The 17,765-nt window shown below is 33.8% G+C and overlaps 1 protein-coding gene across 8 annotated transcripts in view; it reads left to right on the forward strand.

The window, feature by feature from the left end:
- GRIK2 (glutamate ionotropic receptor kainate type subunit 2) overlaps positions 1–17,765 on the forward strand; it is a 684,613-nt gene that overhangs the window by 499,766 nt on the left and 167,082 nt on the right. The window lies entirely within an intron of this gene.

Consider the following 17,765-nt stretch of genomic DNA (forward strand, 5'->3'; position numbering starts at 1 on the left):
TCGTCCGGCGCTCCCCGAGATGAACCCAGTACCTCCAGTTGAAAATGCCGAAATCACCGGTCTTCTGTGTCGCTGGCGCTGGGAGTTGAAGACTGGAGCTGCTCCTATTCGGCCATCTTGCTCCGCCCCCTTTATGTTTGTTTTCAATGAGCATTTAAATCCTTTGAAAGTCAGCATTTTAAAAGATAGGTTGATAATAAGCTGATTTATGAGCCGAGCTGTATGAACTGATGAAAACATTGAACATATTTAAAGCAGAGTTCACTGCTTAGCAGAGTTGCAAATGATAGTGATACCATTGTGAAGAATTCTTGATTCTATTTCTGATCCTTAGTTATAAAGGTTCCCAGTGCTTATTACGCATTTATTTAGGAGGTATTGAAGTAGTTAAACACAAGTGATTTTTAAATTAGACATTAATTTTTAATCTGAGCATAACAAGGATGAGGGCTTCCCATTCCTCTTAATCCTTGTTGAGAGGTGCAATTAGAAGTCAATTTACAAATCAGAGGACAAGAAAACAAGGACAAAACCTGGGTAACAGATCTCTTGTACTGTATTTTGGGGGGTATTTCTTTAAGTACTATTGCTAGTCATTTAGATTTAGAGCATCCTTTCTTAGAGATAAAAACTGCACATACTATTTTTTTTCTTTCATTTTGCTAGGTAGACCATCATATATCTGCTCAGCCAAAATAGAACTATCTCAAAGATGTTACAGTACAATTGAGTAAGCTATTTTTTTTTTTTTTACAAAAAAAACTACTTTTCTTAAATTAAGAAAGCAGTAACACATTAATTATTTATTTCTGATGAAAATTTTATTTCTATTTTCTAAATTTACTTTCTTCTTGTTTTTCTCTTTACTTCTTTTACATTGAATGAGTTTTCTTTTGATTCGTTGTTTTTTCCTCCATTAATTGGAAGTTATAAGCTTCATTTCTCTTTATTATTTAGGGGTTTTTATGGAAATTTTAACCAGCAAAGTTAACAAGATATTGATAACCAATATTTTAGCTTTCTTCCAAACAATACAAGGACCTTAGGAAGCTTAAACTGATCAACCATTCTGCTGACATCTGCTATTATATTAGTTCTAATCTGATTCTTTCATGTTGAGATTGAACATACTTAACACATTTGTTTGCCTTGCTTCCCATTTATTATTTATTTATTATATCATAGTCTTCTGTGGAGTCCTGTTTCCTTCTAGAATTACATATATTTGTGTGTGTGTGTGTGTGTTTGTGTAAAGATCTCTCATCTTGGGATCAACATTACAGATAAAAACTTAATTTGAGTTACACATAAAATCTGAAGTCTGTATTTAGGAAGAAAAAATTTAAGAAGAAAACGTGTTTAGGTGAGTCTATTAATTATGAAAATAGTAAACTTAGTTTGAAACATGAAATTGTCATTTTTGTAGGCTAAAATGATGTATTAGGCATTTCATATGACCTAACCTGTACATTTTTCCTCCTCATAATGTCTTTAAAATGTTTGCAGAAGCTTTTCTTACCTTGGGACCTAAATATGCAACCTTAAAGATTAATCTAGAAAATAATTTAGATCCTTTTTTATAGATGATAATTGTGATGATAGACTCCTTTCCGATATTTCACAAGTTTTCTTAAGAACCCAGATCTAATTAGAAATGAAAACAAGTCTAAATGATTAAAATATGGTTTCCTTAGAAAACAAAAGCAAACAGACACACACATACACACACACACACAAACCTCATCCCTGCAGCACCATTCAGGGTCCACTTATTCTGAAAGTGCCAGAGGCCTGTCACCATTGTTGAAAGCTTGGCAAAGTTCAAAGAGAGCATATCAATGCACAGTGAGATTTAATGTGCACTACTCATTACCGTGGTGAGACCCTTTGTTAAAACAGTCAATTTCTATGCTGTTTGTAAGGTTGTGCAGTTGTAATTCCTGGATGACTGCCAGAAATAGCCTTAGTAACAAAACACCCAGCATCCTTCTGTTCTCAAATCAATCAGTCATTGTGTAAAGAACTTTTTGATTTATGATGAATCTTGTGTCCAGTATTTTTAGGTTATTTCACTACACTAAGTCAACAATATGTTACTTCTAGGTATGTTATTATAAATGGACTCATTCCCATACATCTTTATACATAAACTTTTTATGTTATGGTTTGTCATAACAGTTGAAGTTGAATTTGTTAAAAAAAAGAGTATATAATATGCATACAAATAATAATGCTAGCATTCTGATATGCTTTTGTATTCTCTCTATACAAATCATGAGCCACTTAAGAAACAAACGATTTTCATAGTTTTCCTAAAGTAGCTGGTTCAATGTTACAACTAAACACACACAAACACACACACGTTTATGTTTTTATACTTCATACATATGCAGAGTATACATGTATATGTGTATATATGCATATAGATGTTTATGAATACATACAGTTGGCCAACTGACCCTCTTTATCCTTGGGTTCCAGATTCAACCAACTGAGAACTGAAAATATTGGGGCTAGGAAAGGATAGTTGCGTCTGTACTGAACATGTACAGACTATTTTTTGCTTTTCATTCCCTAAACAATGCAGTATAACAACTATTTACATAGCATTAACATTAACTTCATTGTTATAAGCAATCTAGAGATGATTTAAACTATACAGGAGAATGTGCATAAATTACATGCAAATACTATATACTTCATATAAAGGATTTGAGCACTGATGAATTTTGGTATCCAACAGGGGCAATGAAACCAATTTCCCCCTGGATATCAACAGATAACTATACAAAGATGGCATATATGTGTGTACATGTATGTTAAAAATAGTTTTAAAATAATAAAAACATCCGAGTACAAAATAAGTATTTGAATAGACTAAGATTCAGTATTTTGTCAAGGACAAAAGCTCACGTTTCAATGTCAATATTAACTTTGATAACTTAGCAAGGACTTGATACATCTTTATTTGCTTTTTTGTTGAACTCTGTTTTTCAATTCATTATTCCTTAATACATTTTCATTCCATGTGGAGAGATAATCAGTCCATCAGATGTATTTTGGTTTTAAAAAGGCTTTGTAACTGTTAACTGTAGAATGACTTGGAAGTCAGCCAGGTTTTCAAATCTCCCCCCAGTCTTTATTTGTAGTGTGATCTTGGGCAACTTGGTTACATTCTCTGAGCCTCACTTCTTTCACTTAAAAAAGGGCATTGATGAAAGCACACACTTCATAGTAACGATTAAATGACCTAAAATGTATGCAGTGCTTAGAATAGTGCCAGATATATTATATTATAAGCACTAAATAAATGTTAGCTGTTTTTGTATTTTTTTTTCTTGATGGAAATAATAGCAAAATTTCTGAAATAAATGAAAACATAAACTTGGGCATCTCACTTCCTCAACCACTTACCCTGGGAAATTATCAATGGAGTAAACAAATAAGTAAAAGTTTGCATTCTCACTGGAATCTAGGGATGGAGCCTTCAAAATGTCATTTTATTTTTCTATGTAGTCTAGTACTTATAAAATTAGAGTGAAGGAAGAATAGAAGGTTGGTACCTGATCCCCCTCATAAAATATCAGTATGTCTGACAATTACATGGGAGGCCAAGAGAAATTGCTCTTTGTATCCCCAGTAAGGTTTTGTTTTAAACATTAAAATGATTCTGTGTTAATCTAAACACAATATACCTCACAAATTTATTACTGTTAGATATTTTAAACAATTTTGAGACTCTCTGGTCTATTTAACTCTCTCTGTATTTTTATTTACAAAATACATTGGGCTCTGTTGACTTTGCTCTGACTTATCACTCTTTCTCTTACAAGTCATTAGTTATCTTCTCTGAATTCTCACCATTCTCCCTCATGAGTAATCTCCCTTCATTCCTAGTCTTTCTTCATTATTTGCTATCTTGGTTTACTTCTCTTCTATTCAAACTGCTCATTCTGTGGCTCCACCCGTGCTGGCTGCTCTGTCTCTCACACTCCACTTACTTTAAGAGTGTGGTTCAGATTCTTTTGACTACCTGGATCAAGCAGTATGTACTAGATTATTTATTGTTATAAACTCAAAAATCTTAGTAGTTTATCCCTACAGAGATTGTTTCTCATTAACACTACTTATAAAGCATAGGTCAGCTGAAGGCTCTGTTTCATATTTTCTCACTCAAGGACTCAGGCTGATGGAGCCACTACCACGTGGTGTGCTTTTACTTCTGGAAAGCGAAATGAGAGAATATGGTGAACGGCATACCGTCTCTCAAAAGTTTCTTTGCAGAAGTGAAAGCACACAATTTCTGCTTACGTTCCTTGACCAAAGTAAATCACATTAATGTGCTCAACTTAAAGGTAAAAAAGGAGTACAATATTCCATGTACACAAAGAAAGACAAAGTAGAATGTAGTTAAATAGCCCTAATGCTTAACCTATTTCCCATTGCCATTTTAATTCATGCTTTCTCTAGAACTCAGAAAAAAATACATGCTTCTTTGAGGCTAATTTCTCTGGATATACCATTCCTTTCATTCTTTATTATCACCTACTCAGTTTCTGATCACAATTACATATGCACTGCTTATTCTGGCAATGGACTCATAGCCTTTCACTTTAAGAGAACCAATTTCATAATTTTATTTGAATTCAGTGTCCTTACAGAACACTCGTCCATTATCCTGGACTCTATGCTTCTTGGGTTTTTGAACCTCTCAGCCACTTAGTCCTAAAGTCACATCATAGTCATGATTATAACCTAAAGGACAGCAACAATTAGATCAATAATCTGAAAATTCAAATCATTTCTACTTGCTTATAAATTTGATTGATCTCATTACATTTTTTTTTACCCCATCAAACCCATGAGTTGGGCAACTGGAAGAAGCTGTATTAGCATAAAAATAAGAAGCCCCAGAACTCCAGAAATTGTGTGCCTTTATGGCCTGATACTCCTACTTCGGAGTGGGTAAACTTGGACCACAGAAGTTCACTTTCAAATGGAAAGTGAGGTCTCACTATTTCTAACAGTGAAACTCAAAAACTCAGCCAGAGAGGCAGCAGTGACATTTTGGCTTTACATGAAATTTGGTAGCTATTCCTTTGGAGGAAATTTTATCTACCAACCCATAGCCTAAAAATAAAACTGCTGACTCAATAGGGCCCTAGATTCATATGGCTTATTTTAGGTACCTGGGTTTGGTTAACCGACAAGTTGAAACATCATGGTGTCCCTTGGACTACTGTGGCTATCTAGTGTCAGAGCCAACTATACAAAACTAAAACTGACTGTGATCATTTTGGTTAGTAGGCAGAACTCAAAGCCATTCTTATAAGTCTAGCTATGACCCTTGAGTTGTTTCCAGTGACCTGAATATTTGGTTTGCTCATCAGACTGGCAGATTAAATATACCCTTCTTTGGGGTAACCAAATATAGAAACAAATTGTGGCTGCTAATTGGACAGTTTGGGTCACTAATGAGTTCAGAATCTGTGTTTATTAACTGCTATATTGCTCTTTCTCACTCATAATTTATCTCAGACATTCCATAAATCTTCTCCTAACTGCTCCACTGATCTCTTGCTTATATAGTTTATTGTGTTCTTATAGTTTCTCTGGGTATTTCTTGCTTCAAAGAATCATGTGTAAGCTCTGGGAGGGATCATGTTTAAATATCTTGACATTCCTACTCTGCCAAGTCTACCAGTAGATACTGATGGATAGATTCTGTCATATTATTTCACAGTTGAGAAAATAGAAACTTATTGTATTTTACTATGAGATATTTTTATATGAACTCTTTTAACTAGTGAAGGGATGATAATTACCTTCTGAAATTAGGGATATTTAACATTTTTATAATTTTGTCTTTGTTCTAAGTCTTATTTTTACATCTAAACAGAATAGTAATCTAATTGATTATTACTTCATGTTATTTCTGAAAAAACTGCATGAACATATGAGAATAATAAGAATTGGTAGCATTCAAACATAGTAGCAAACACTTTCCTGCAACACATTACTTTATATTTGATATCAGAGATTCCATTTGAATTGTTCTAATTAAAATATATTTATAAAAAGGGAGCTTAGTTTTCCTTGTCCTCAAAATATGCAACATATTGTCTTCATTTCAGCAACTAAAAATAAAGCAAAACATTCACTTAACTTTTTACTCATTTCATGTCTTAGTAGTTTATTTTCAGAAAAGAGTTGTATTTGTACTGAACCTACTCTACAAACTTAGGCCAAATAAAACTTTATATATATGCATCTCAATCTTTAAAATCTTAAATTTAATAACCATAAAAAATTTAGTGGCCTTTATTGTTTAAAATTGTGCTTTATTTGATTAATGAAGTTTTTCAAGATAGAATATATGAATTTAAAAGGCATGTATTGTGTTTTTATTGAAATAGAGAATATATTTTCATTGCTAAAATTGTGCAATATAGAAATATATGAAAGAACAACCACAATTATAGTAACCATAGATAAATACTATTAGCATTGCTTGATGTCTTTCCATTATTAATTCTACACTTTTCAAACACACTGTAGAAATTTTCAAACCTGTGCAAATAAAAAAGTAAAGTGAAATTCCATGCACCCATCACCAAGCTTCCAGCATAATAAAACCATTGACAATCTCACTTCATCTTTTCTCCCACCAATTTCCTCCTTACTTGCACTATTTTGAAGTAAATCCAAGACCATGTTGTGGGACTAAAAAGAAAGGGACTTAAAACACACACACACACACACACACAATCATTATCAGAATTTTTAAAATTTCAATTCCTAATGACATCAAGTTTCAAGAAATGGTATTTATGTACCTTTTTCTGATTGTCTTATAATAGTTAATTATTAATTTTTTATAATTTACTTGTTTAAATTAGAATCTAAGCCCTCTTTCATTTATGATTGGTTGATATATTTCAAGAATTATTTAATCTACAGGTTTCCCATCTTACTATGTTTATATTTAGTCGAATTAGTGTTTATTATTGCATGTTTTGGTATTTATCATCATTATCAGTGTCCATTACATTTCACTGGAAACATTATAAATTGCTGCTTAACAGCGAATGGTAATTTTTTCTTGTTGTATTCTGTTTGATTTAGCCATTCCTTTTGGGGGCATAGTTCCAGATTACAGATGATCTTGGAAAAACACTTTTGTATATCAACTTGTTTATGAGCTTTATTTCTCAAAAATTCTAGGTGTGACCTATTGGAGTTAAGTAATATGGATATATTAATACTCTGGCAGGCTGGAATAGTAAGTGGTCCACTTTTATTTAATAGAAAAAGTACTTTGTTTCTGATCTTTTTCTTAGATCCTTCTACATCTGCTATTAGACATTTAATTTTATATTTTGTAAGTTAAAAAATTATCTGTGGTTAAAAGAAAGAAAGGAAGGAAGAATAAAAAGGGAAGGGAAGACCCAGGCACAGTGGCTTGCACCTTTAATGCCAGCACTTTGGGAAGCTGAAGAGGGAAAATCACTTGAGGACAGAGTTCCAGAGCAGCCGGAGCAACATGATAAGACTCCATCGCAAAAACAAAACAAAGCCAGGCAGGGCAGTCATGGTGGTGCATGCCCTGGCTACTCAGGAGGCTGAGGCATTGGGATCCCTTGAGCCCAGGTGTTCAAGGTTACAGTGAGTTTTGAAAAGGTTCAGTCATAACTATGTTATTCAATATTTGTTAGAAGGCACGATTTTAAGTTCCCTCATACCTCAAAAAGTCTAACAAATATTGATAACATAGTTATGTTTAAACCTTAACAAAACTTAAAGGTGCAGATTCAGGGAATCTTACTGGTCATGAGAACCCGATAAAACATGTTATAGAATATTTTTTGGTATATAATTAATTGTAAAGATATCTACATGTAACACTAATAATGACTAGCATATATATATTTTTTTATCACATGGAGTTACTTCTTTTTTTTTTTTTTTTTTTTTTTGAGACAGAGTCTCACTCCGTCGCCTAGGCTGGAGTGCAGTGGCGCGATCTCGGCTCACTGCAAGCTCCGCCTTCCGGGTTCACACCATTCTCCTGCCTCAGCCTGCGGAGTAGCTGGGACTACAGGCGCCGCCACCACGCCCATCTAATTTTTGTGTTTTTAGTAGAGATGGGGGTTTCACTGTGTTAGCCAGGATGGTCTCGGCCACCTCAACCTCCCAAAGTGCTGGGATTACAGGCATGAGCCACCGCGCCTGGCCTCATGGAGTTACTTCTTTTGGTGTGTAAATTTATATTTTATATTTGACCCATTCAAAGATAGGTTTGCTTAGTAAGTCAACATATGGTATGAATGAATTCAAGAAGCAAGTTCTGGGCAAGGTAGATTCTATGTAGTAAAAAGTTACCTGGTTTTTTACTTGGAAGAGATACTAAAAATCCTGTTACAATTTATTTGCTACAGTACTTAGTTCAGCTTAATATATGCTTTCAGGTACTAATAATAAGACTACACTGGAAAGCTCTCTAATGTTTATTTCTATTTAGCTGGAAAAGAGAACAGGAGGGAGGAGCCACAAGTGCCTTCTAGTTGACTTACATGGCTTGCAAGTGTTAACCTCTCTTCAACTCTTCTTATTTCTGTTGAAGAATGAAGCACTCTAAAGCCTGTTTTAATTTATAAACTTATCATTACACTTTTTTTAAAAAAATTCAGAAATTAGCAGTAGGTTAACAGGACCTGTGAGTTGGGTTACAATACTTGTCACTTTTCCCTCTTGAGTCCATTGCACTGTCATTAATGCTCACTTTGTGCATGGGCCCCATTTCAACTCCAGGATTTGCAGAATTAATACAAATTTTACTAATACATGTATGTTTCTATTAACTAATTAGAGCAATAATTGAGCAAGTCAATAAAGTTGTAGCACAACTATTTTTTTTTTTTTTTTTTTTTTTTTTTTGAGACGGAGTCTTGCTCTGTGCCCCAGGCTGGAGTGCAGTGGCGCGATCTCGGCTCACTGCAAGCTCCGCCCCCCCGGGTTCACGCCATTCTCCTGCCTCAGCCTCCCAAGTAGCTGGGACTACAGGCGCCCACCACCTCGCCCGGCTAATTTTCTTGTATTTTTAGTAGAGACGGGGTTTCACCGTGTTAGCCAGGATGGTCTCGATCTCCTGACCTCGTGATCCGCCCGTCTCGGCCTCCCAAAGTGCTGGGATTACAGGCTTGAGCCACCGCGCCCGGCCAGCACAACTATTTTTATACATACTTCATCCAAAGTACTTAATTGACATTTCTGATTATTAGTTTCCATCTTAATCTTTCCTATGCTGCTATGAGCATCTGAGAAATGAGACAGTTATGAAAACCTTTGAATTCTATATGTGGCTCCAGGCCTGGTGCATAGTTGAATTTCAATAATCTTTTGTCAATGAATGTTTGTTATTGTAAAATGTATTTTAAATAGATAAAAGCTAATGTGCAGTTTTAAAGTAATATGATCATAACAGAAAATTTTATAGCATTGATTATCTACAACCATTATCATTTACCTATTGTTTGAAGTAGACCCTGGGAATGCAATGTGCTTAATCCATTACACACTAAAGAAAGGTTTACTAGAGCCGATTTATAAGTTCAAGATTCCATTAAGTAGGTTCTGTGTAGCTCACAGTCATCCATTTTAGTGCTAGTAGTTGTTTCTTGGTCCACTGACTGTGGTCCTATTGCATTTGAATTGGGAAATTTAAAAGGGTTTAGCAGAAAATATATAGGTGAAATAGTATCTTAAATTCATTAATAAGAAATTATATGAACGTTTTAGAGGTTTAAGAAGTAACCTGAGATTTTTAGTAACATTTTGAGTTATTTATAATTTTCTATTTTGAAAGTTTGCATATAAGTTTATTTCAAAGAAACCACTTATTTTTTTCTTTCCAAGTACATGTTTGATAAATATATAGTGACATTACGTTTTAAGTAATAGCCTTGTTTTGGTTTTATATATGTTTAAATATAATAATTACAGAATGTTGCATAATATTTTATATATAGGTAATTGTATGAATAACTTTTTTCACTTAAATTATGATTTCAAAAGATGCTAATTATTTCACAATCAAGAAACCAGTAATATCTAAATCAGAAACAGGAAATATTAGAAACATTGTTTAATGCAGTGCTATGATCAGGAACAATAAAATAATAAGAGACATAGTAATATCTATTATAATAATAGAAATAATACATGTTTGGAATATTGATATGAAAGATCTCAGATTATTTTTAAATAAAAGTTTAGTCTTTTAGGAATTATCACTGTGAAGAAAACAGAAAATTTCTGCACACAGATATTTTTCTAGGAAACAAAACTAACCTGTCAGGTATATTAATTATAAATTCCAGTCAGCCTGGGCAACATTACCAGAACGCATCTCTAAAAAAAAAAAAATAAATAAAATAAAAATAGAAAAATTGGCCAGGTGTGGTGGTGCATGGCTGTAGTCTGAGCTTCTCAAGAGGTTGAGGTGGGAGGAGGATCCCTTGAACCCAGGATTTTGAGGCTGCTGATAAAGAGTGCCTGAGACTGGGTAATTTATAAAAGAAAAGAAGTTTAATGGATTCAGTTTGATGTGGCTGGGGAGGCCTCACTGTCATGGGGGAAGGCAAAAGTCACGTCTTACATGGTGGCAGCCAAGAGACAATGAGAGCCAAGCAAAAGGGGAAACCCCTTATAAAATCATCAGATCTCATGAGACTTACTACTGTGAGGACAGTATGGGGGAACTACCCACATGATTCAATTATCTCCCACTGGGTCCTTCCCACAATACCTGAATATTATGGAAGCTACAATTCAAGAAGAGATTTGGGTGGGGACACAACCAAACCATATCAACATTTATTCCATGGAAATATTGTAATAATTTTAGTATAGAGGAATATCAATATTTATGAATCACACAATTGAGAGTACACAACAAAATCAGATTCGGGTGGGGAATAAAACAAAACTAAACTAAAACAATTAATCTCCTCCCCCAAAACTCTAGAAACATTTTAGAGCCATAGTTGTTCTGAAGATATCGGTTAAGAAGTTCATTTTTCATTGTCATTAATGGCAAGTTTGGTAAATTTACTCAATATTATTTGAAATTATCATCAGGCTTACTTCAGCATTAGCAAGAAGCAGGTGCTGAAGCAGCAGCTAAATCTACTGGGTTTTGTTTTGTTTTGTTTTGTTTTTTTCGAATTATTTTCTATCCATACCCTACAAGTATGAGAGAAATCTCTGAGTCCTATAACTCAATTGCCCACTTTACTTTCTGTTGGTCACTGTGTGGTAACTACTTGGTTTGGTGAAAATGAACTAAATTCACATTTCTGAAACATAAGTTCGTATTTTTGTAAACTGCAAATACATATTAGATTTTGTATAGTATGGAAAATATACAGTTTATACAAGTCTATTTTTTTTCATATTTTAAACTTATGCAACTTTAATCTCATCAGTTTTTTCTTGAACAACACCTAGTGAGTGCTGACAAAATCATATGCGGTAACTTGTTTATGGTAATAACTAAAGCAGTTAATCACAGAGATATTTATGAAACATTTTAGTAGTTATTTACTATTATTTATCATAGCAAAATTTAAAAATCAAGCACATAAAAAAATCTCATTGTTTTAAAATTCATTTTTACCCTTTTATATGATTCCAGTATTAACCATGTAATCCAGCATTTCTCATTCATACTGCCAGAGATGGAGAACTCAACAGAAACAGTGGGCTGAAGTTGTTGGGGAAATGGAAGGGATGAAGTACAAGGACGTTTTTAATAAATGTCCCTACCTTTACTACGATGTGGTCTTTACAACAAAAATGACCCAACAGTTAATCTAAAAGAAGTGTTTGGGGGGGAAAAAAAAAAAAACAGTGAAAATACAAACCTCAAGAGTATTCTCTTTGGCAAAGTAGTAGTAGTAATAATAATAATAATAATAATAATAATAATAATAAGGGGGGGTCCAGAGTATGGAATTACCATGTGCAATACTGATAGTTTTATTCATTCAAAAAATAGTTATTTAGTGACTACTCTGTGCCAGTCACTGTACTAGACACTGAAGTTACAGAATTGGGCAAAATAGTGAAACTCCTTACTCAAAAGGAACTTACATTCTAATAGAAAAAGACTGACAAGTGACAATGTCTGTTTATGGCACATTTCATGAAGGAAATGAAAGTACCGTATGGAGATAAAGAGTGATAGAATGAGTGTTCAAGAAAGACCCCTTTGAGTAATTGTCAGGCGAATGATAGCCACTATGCTATGGAAACCCCATTGCAAAAGTGACATCACAACAAGCACACAAATGAAATGAGAGAATAAGTCATCTGTGTGTATCAGGGACAAACTTTCCAGGGAGAGGGAACAGCAAGTGTAAGGCCTGGAAAAAGGAATTTGTACACTCATTTTAGGATTAGCAAGGCAGACAGAGTTGTTGAAACAACAGTGAGAAAGACTGGAAGAGTGATGGAACTAACGTTGATAAAGCCATATCTTGTAGTGCTTTGTAGGCAAACATGTTCTAGAAGTCATTGGAGGATACTGAGCAGAAAATGGTAATCTGGTATGTGTTTTAGAAAGAACCTTCTGGAGTTTGGATGGGAAAGAGACTCTAGTTGGGCAAGAATGAAAATAGGGGACGAGTTGGAGGCCATTGTAAGAGTTCAGGAAATGTGACCAGGTTGGTAGTGGCAGAGGTGGTGTACCATATGTACAGAATGTGAACTGTGTTTTCTTTCAAGTGCACACAGAGACAAATTATTTGTTCCCATTATGCATTGTGGAGAGTTTAGGAATGTGTGGTATTACTTACATGTGACATTACATTGAACATGAATAAGGAACTAGCTTAAGTCTTAGTCAGAATAAATGTTTCCAATTTATTCATATGAACTTACTACTTTAATTATTTTACCCATTTTATTAAACATTTAACCACATCATGGAAAAGAAAACAAGGTTAGAACTGGTTTTCCAGTGTTAAATTGCAAGAACCTTTAGAAGTATACATGTTTCACCGACGAGATCATGTATTATAAAAATAAGATCATTATGTTCTTTGACTTCAGAAACTTCATAAAGAAGAAAGCTTCACAACATACTGAAATTTGGAGTCATTGTGCCATTCATGAAGATATGCTTTGTTATCTAATTTTTGGTTTAAGTTTCCAGAAATTAGATCAATAATTTTTACCATTGCTTTATAAGATATAATCGGTAGTTTGCTATTAGTTATGTAACTGTAAAAGGAATTAATCTGCTCTATCTAGATGGTTAGTTCAATTGGAATTATATTATTGTACAAATAAATTTTATTTCTATAGTAAGACTAGAGAAAAGTTTCATTTAAAAGTTCTCTGAGTGGTTGTCTTTGAAAATTTTAGTAAGTTAAATTGAAACTGTATTCGGCAGACATTTACTAAGCAGTTCCTTGGTGTCAAATTTTATCCAATGCCGTAGGGATGTTAGGTTCATTATGATCATAAAGATGAATAAGACAATTTGGAAGAGTTTCACATAGAATGGTAGAATATTAAATTAATGCTTATTAATTTATTAAGATGGCTGCTGTGTAGGTGTCTTTGTTAGATTTCCAGGGAGGGAAATGTTACCATTCCCTCAGTTTAGAGTTACATGCTTTGATCGAAGGGTATGCCTGCAGGCTTTCAAGTGTTTTCACTCTCATAGGAACTGAGACAATACAGTTACAATAATATGTGCATTCAGATCTCTCATATCATATTGGTTGACTTATGTGTGAAATAACCAGAAATAACACAACATAAAATATTGCTGCCTGTTAAATTACATGATTCTATTTATAAATTATATACAAATTCACTGAAGAGAAATTCATGTGGATAGAGTATTCAGGAGGAAAAGAACCAGAGACGTGTCTTACAGAATTCAAATACTAGAGAAAAAAGAATATCATTTTGGGCAGGGAAATAACAAAACCGGTAGAACAACAGAAATGGATATGATATATTTGAATGGTTGTACAGAAAAATAGTGGGAAATGAGCCTCATTAAGTCATCTTTGGAGCCATACTTTCCTTAATATCTCAGGTTTCAGGTTGGCTATTCTGTTTTTGTTTTTCATTTGTAAAAAGGAAATCACACTACAAATTTTGTAGGGCTGTAGTGAGTACCAATAGAGGTGAAAATCTTCCAAATAATATAGCACATTTTTGCCTCGTAATAGACACATTAATGCTAGCTATTACTATGACATTCATTTTTCTTTCCCCTTCCACCTTCCCAATCTAGCGCTGCAAACACAAGCAAAATTGTTTTAACACAATATACCTACTAACTGAGGATGTGGTAAAGACAACATATTGTTATTTAAAAATATATAATTCATTTTTTAGAGAAATTTTAGGTTTACAGATGAATTGTGCAGAAAGCAGACTTTCCTGGACCCTCTCCCTTTCCATTTCCATACACATTTTCCCCTGTTATTAACAACTTCCATTACTGTAGTACATTTGTTATAGTTGATGATTTATTATTGATACATTTATGATTAAAGTCCATAGTTACATTAGAATTATCTCTTTGTATTGTACAATGAGTTTTGATAAATGCATATCATGTATCCACCATTATAGCATCCTATAGAATAGTTTCACCACCCTAAAATCATTCTGTGCTCTGCATATTCAACACTATCTCAATTCTTTTGAATCCTTGGCAACCACTGATCTTTTACTGTCTCTATAATTTTGCCTTTTCCTGGATGTCATATAATTGAAATCATAAAGTGCATAGCCTTTTCAGAGGCTCTGAACTTGACCCTCTAAATTCTCTGGTGTCTTTCACTTAGCAATATGCATACAAGTTTCCTCCATGCTTTTTCATGGCTTGAAAGCTCATTTATTTTTATAACTGAATAATAATATTCCATTGTATGGATGTAATACAGTCTGTTTGTACATTAAACTTTTTATGAAATGTCTGAATGTGTCTATTTGTATCCTTTGTTTTAAATGGCTAATATCTTTCATAATTAAAAATATTATAGAATTACATAATTTCTATTTTTCTCTTTCATATTTGGAATATAATTTTTATTTTAAGCGATGCTAAATAAATTTTAAAAATTAATATATGACTATTCAGTCCTATTAATATATTCCTATATTACAACATTTTTGGAATAATGTAGCTGTGTTCTTTTAATATGTGTTATTTGAATTTTTTTCTAACTTTTTTGTTGTATATGAATTAGACATGTTTTACCATTTTTCAAGAATGCAATATATTATTACCTATAATAATCATTTTATACAATAGATCTCTTGAACCTCTTTCTCCTGTCTAACTGAAATTTTATTTCCTTTGGCTAGTATCTTGACAACCTTTCCCGCTACCCCTATAATCAGCCCATCCCCTAGTAACCACCATTCTTCGCTCTACTTCCTTTTTTTTTTTTTGAGATGGAGTCTCACTCTGTCACCAGGCTGGAGTGCAGTGGTGCAATCTCAGCTCACTGCAACCTCTGCCTCCTGGGTTCAAGTGATTCCCCTGCTTCAGCCTCCCAAGTAGCTGGGACTACAGACGTGTGTCATCACACCCGGCTTTTTTTTTTTTTTTTTTTTTTTAAATTTTAGTAGAGATGGGGTTTCACCATGTTGGCCAGGATGGTCTCGATCTCTTGACTTCATGTTCCACCCACCTCAGCCTCCCAAAGTGTTGGGATTACAGGTGTGAGCCACCATGCCCGGCCTCTTCTCTCTACTTCTATGAAATTAACTTTTTAATATTCTATATAAGAAGAGAGTGGATGTAGTATTTTTACCATAAAAATGATAACTGCGTGAGTTAATGCATATGTTCATTAGCTAGACTAGTCATTTCACAATGTATATGTACTTCAAAACATGTTGTGTATACATAAAATTTTATCTGTCAATTAAAAAATAAAAAGTTACCACTTTATAGCATATTTGCTTATATGGTTTATATGTGATAAAATTTTGCTTTTCATGTGCCTAAGAGAAAGGAGGTACAGAATGAAGTAACACATGTATAAATTGTGCTGTGTAGTCAACCCTCCAAACAGGGACAAACTACTACTTTATGTTATTCACTTTTTACCTGAAGTCTATATTTCTTAAACTACCACTGCATTGGTCCATTCTCACACCGCTATGAAGAACTACCTGAGACCGGGTAATTTATAAAAAAAAGAGGTTCAATAGACTTACAGTTCTGTAGGCTGTATAGGAAGCATGGCTATGGAAGCCTCAGGAAACTTACAATCCTGGAGGAAGGGAGAGGGGAAGCAAGCACGCTCCTCACATGGCAGAGCATGGGGGAGGGGAAAGGAGGAAGTGGGAAGTACTACACGTTTTTAAACAACCATGTCTCCTGAGAACTCTATCAGGAGACAGCAGTAGAGGACTGGTGCTAAACCATCAGAAACCACCTCCATGATCCAATCACCTCCCACCAGGTCCCACCTTCAACACGTGTGGATTAAAATTCAATGTGAGATTTGGGTGAGGACAGAGAGCCAAACCATATCAACTACTTTATTTCTGTTAACAAAGTTGTTCACTTTTTCAAACAATTTTTAGTTTCTCCCTTACGTCTTAGAGGAAGTACTGTCTCCTTCCTGGAGAAAATACTCTCTCTGCCTGCACTCTACACCTGAACCTCTAAATTCTGAAAGACTGTAATATTTCAATCGCTAGAGTTGTTTCTATACATTTCCCTTTCCATCTGTACAAATGAATGAATGAATGAATGAATGAATGAATGACTCTTCCATGATTCCATTGTTGGTTTTTGAGATGCACGTCATGGTTGCACTCTAGGTGTAGACTCCCACAGGTTGACTTTATACCCTGGTTCCAATGATTAATTAACTCTATGAAAATGAATACGTTTTCTAACTTCTCAAGGTTTCATTTTCCTTATCTGAAACAGGGAATAATAGTAGGATTATGTAAGTTTTATGGGGAATGTGACAATTTCTGTGAAGTTCTTAACATAGTGCCTGTTTTACAGCTACCTAAAGAATATTAGCAATTATTATTTTAAATTGATATTTTCTTTGATTTATGAATATGAAATATGATGATGCTCTCCCCCAGAATTTTTAAAACCCTTTTTCCTCCTGGTTTTTAGAGAAATGTCTTTCTCTGTAGCTCCTCTCAAAGATATTCTTTCCAAGCATTTCAGTGTTCTTTCCCTGCACGCCACCAACACACAAATGCACAAAAACACACACAGAGAATAATATTGTCAACAAAGTTAGAAAAGTTTCTTTGTTAAGTCCTTTGATATTGCCTGAGACAAGAAAACATGGAGGAATAATTTCATGTTTTTATGTCTTTCTCTAACTCTTGACAGTGAACATTTTGTTCTTTTCTCTTTGAAAATTTTTATATTTATTAATAATAAAATGTAGCAATATAGTTTCTCATCATAGATGCTTTCGTTATTTTAAAATATTATGATTATTTCTTACAATATATTAGAGCTTAAGTTCATCTTTGACAGATGATTATAACCTGATGAGTGAAAAGCATTACTAATTCAACATGTTTAAGCTACCGTGGAAAATTAGCAACTTTGTGAAAATGGAAAAACTCATTTCCTAATGCAATTTAGGCAAGGCTGCAAGGATTTTCATTAAATAAGATAAAACAAATTAGAAGTAGTAAACAGATTCACACTGAGAGATGTTTCAAACAATAGTTTAACTATT

Source organism: Papio anubis, chromosome 6 (assembly GCF_008728515.1).
Source record: "Papio anubis isolate 15944 chromosome 6, Panubis1.0, whole genome shotgun sequence".
NCBI lineage: Eukaryota > Metazoa > Chordata > Mammalia > Primates > Cercopithecidae > Papio > Papio anubis.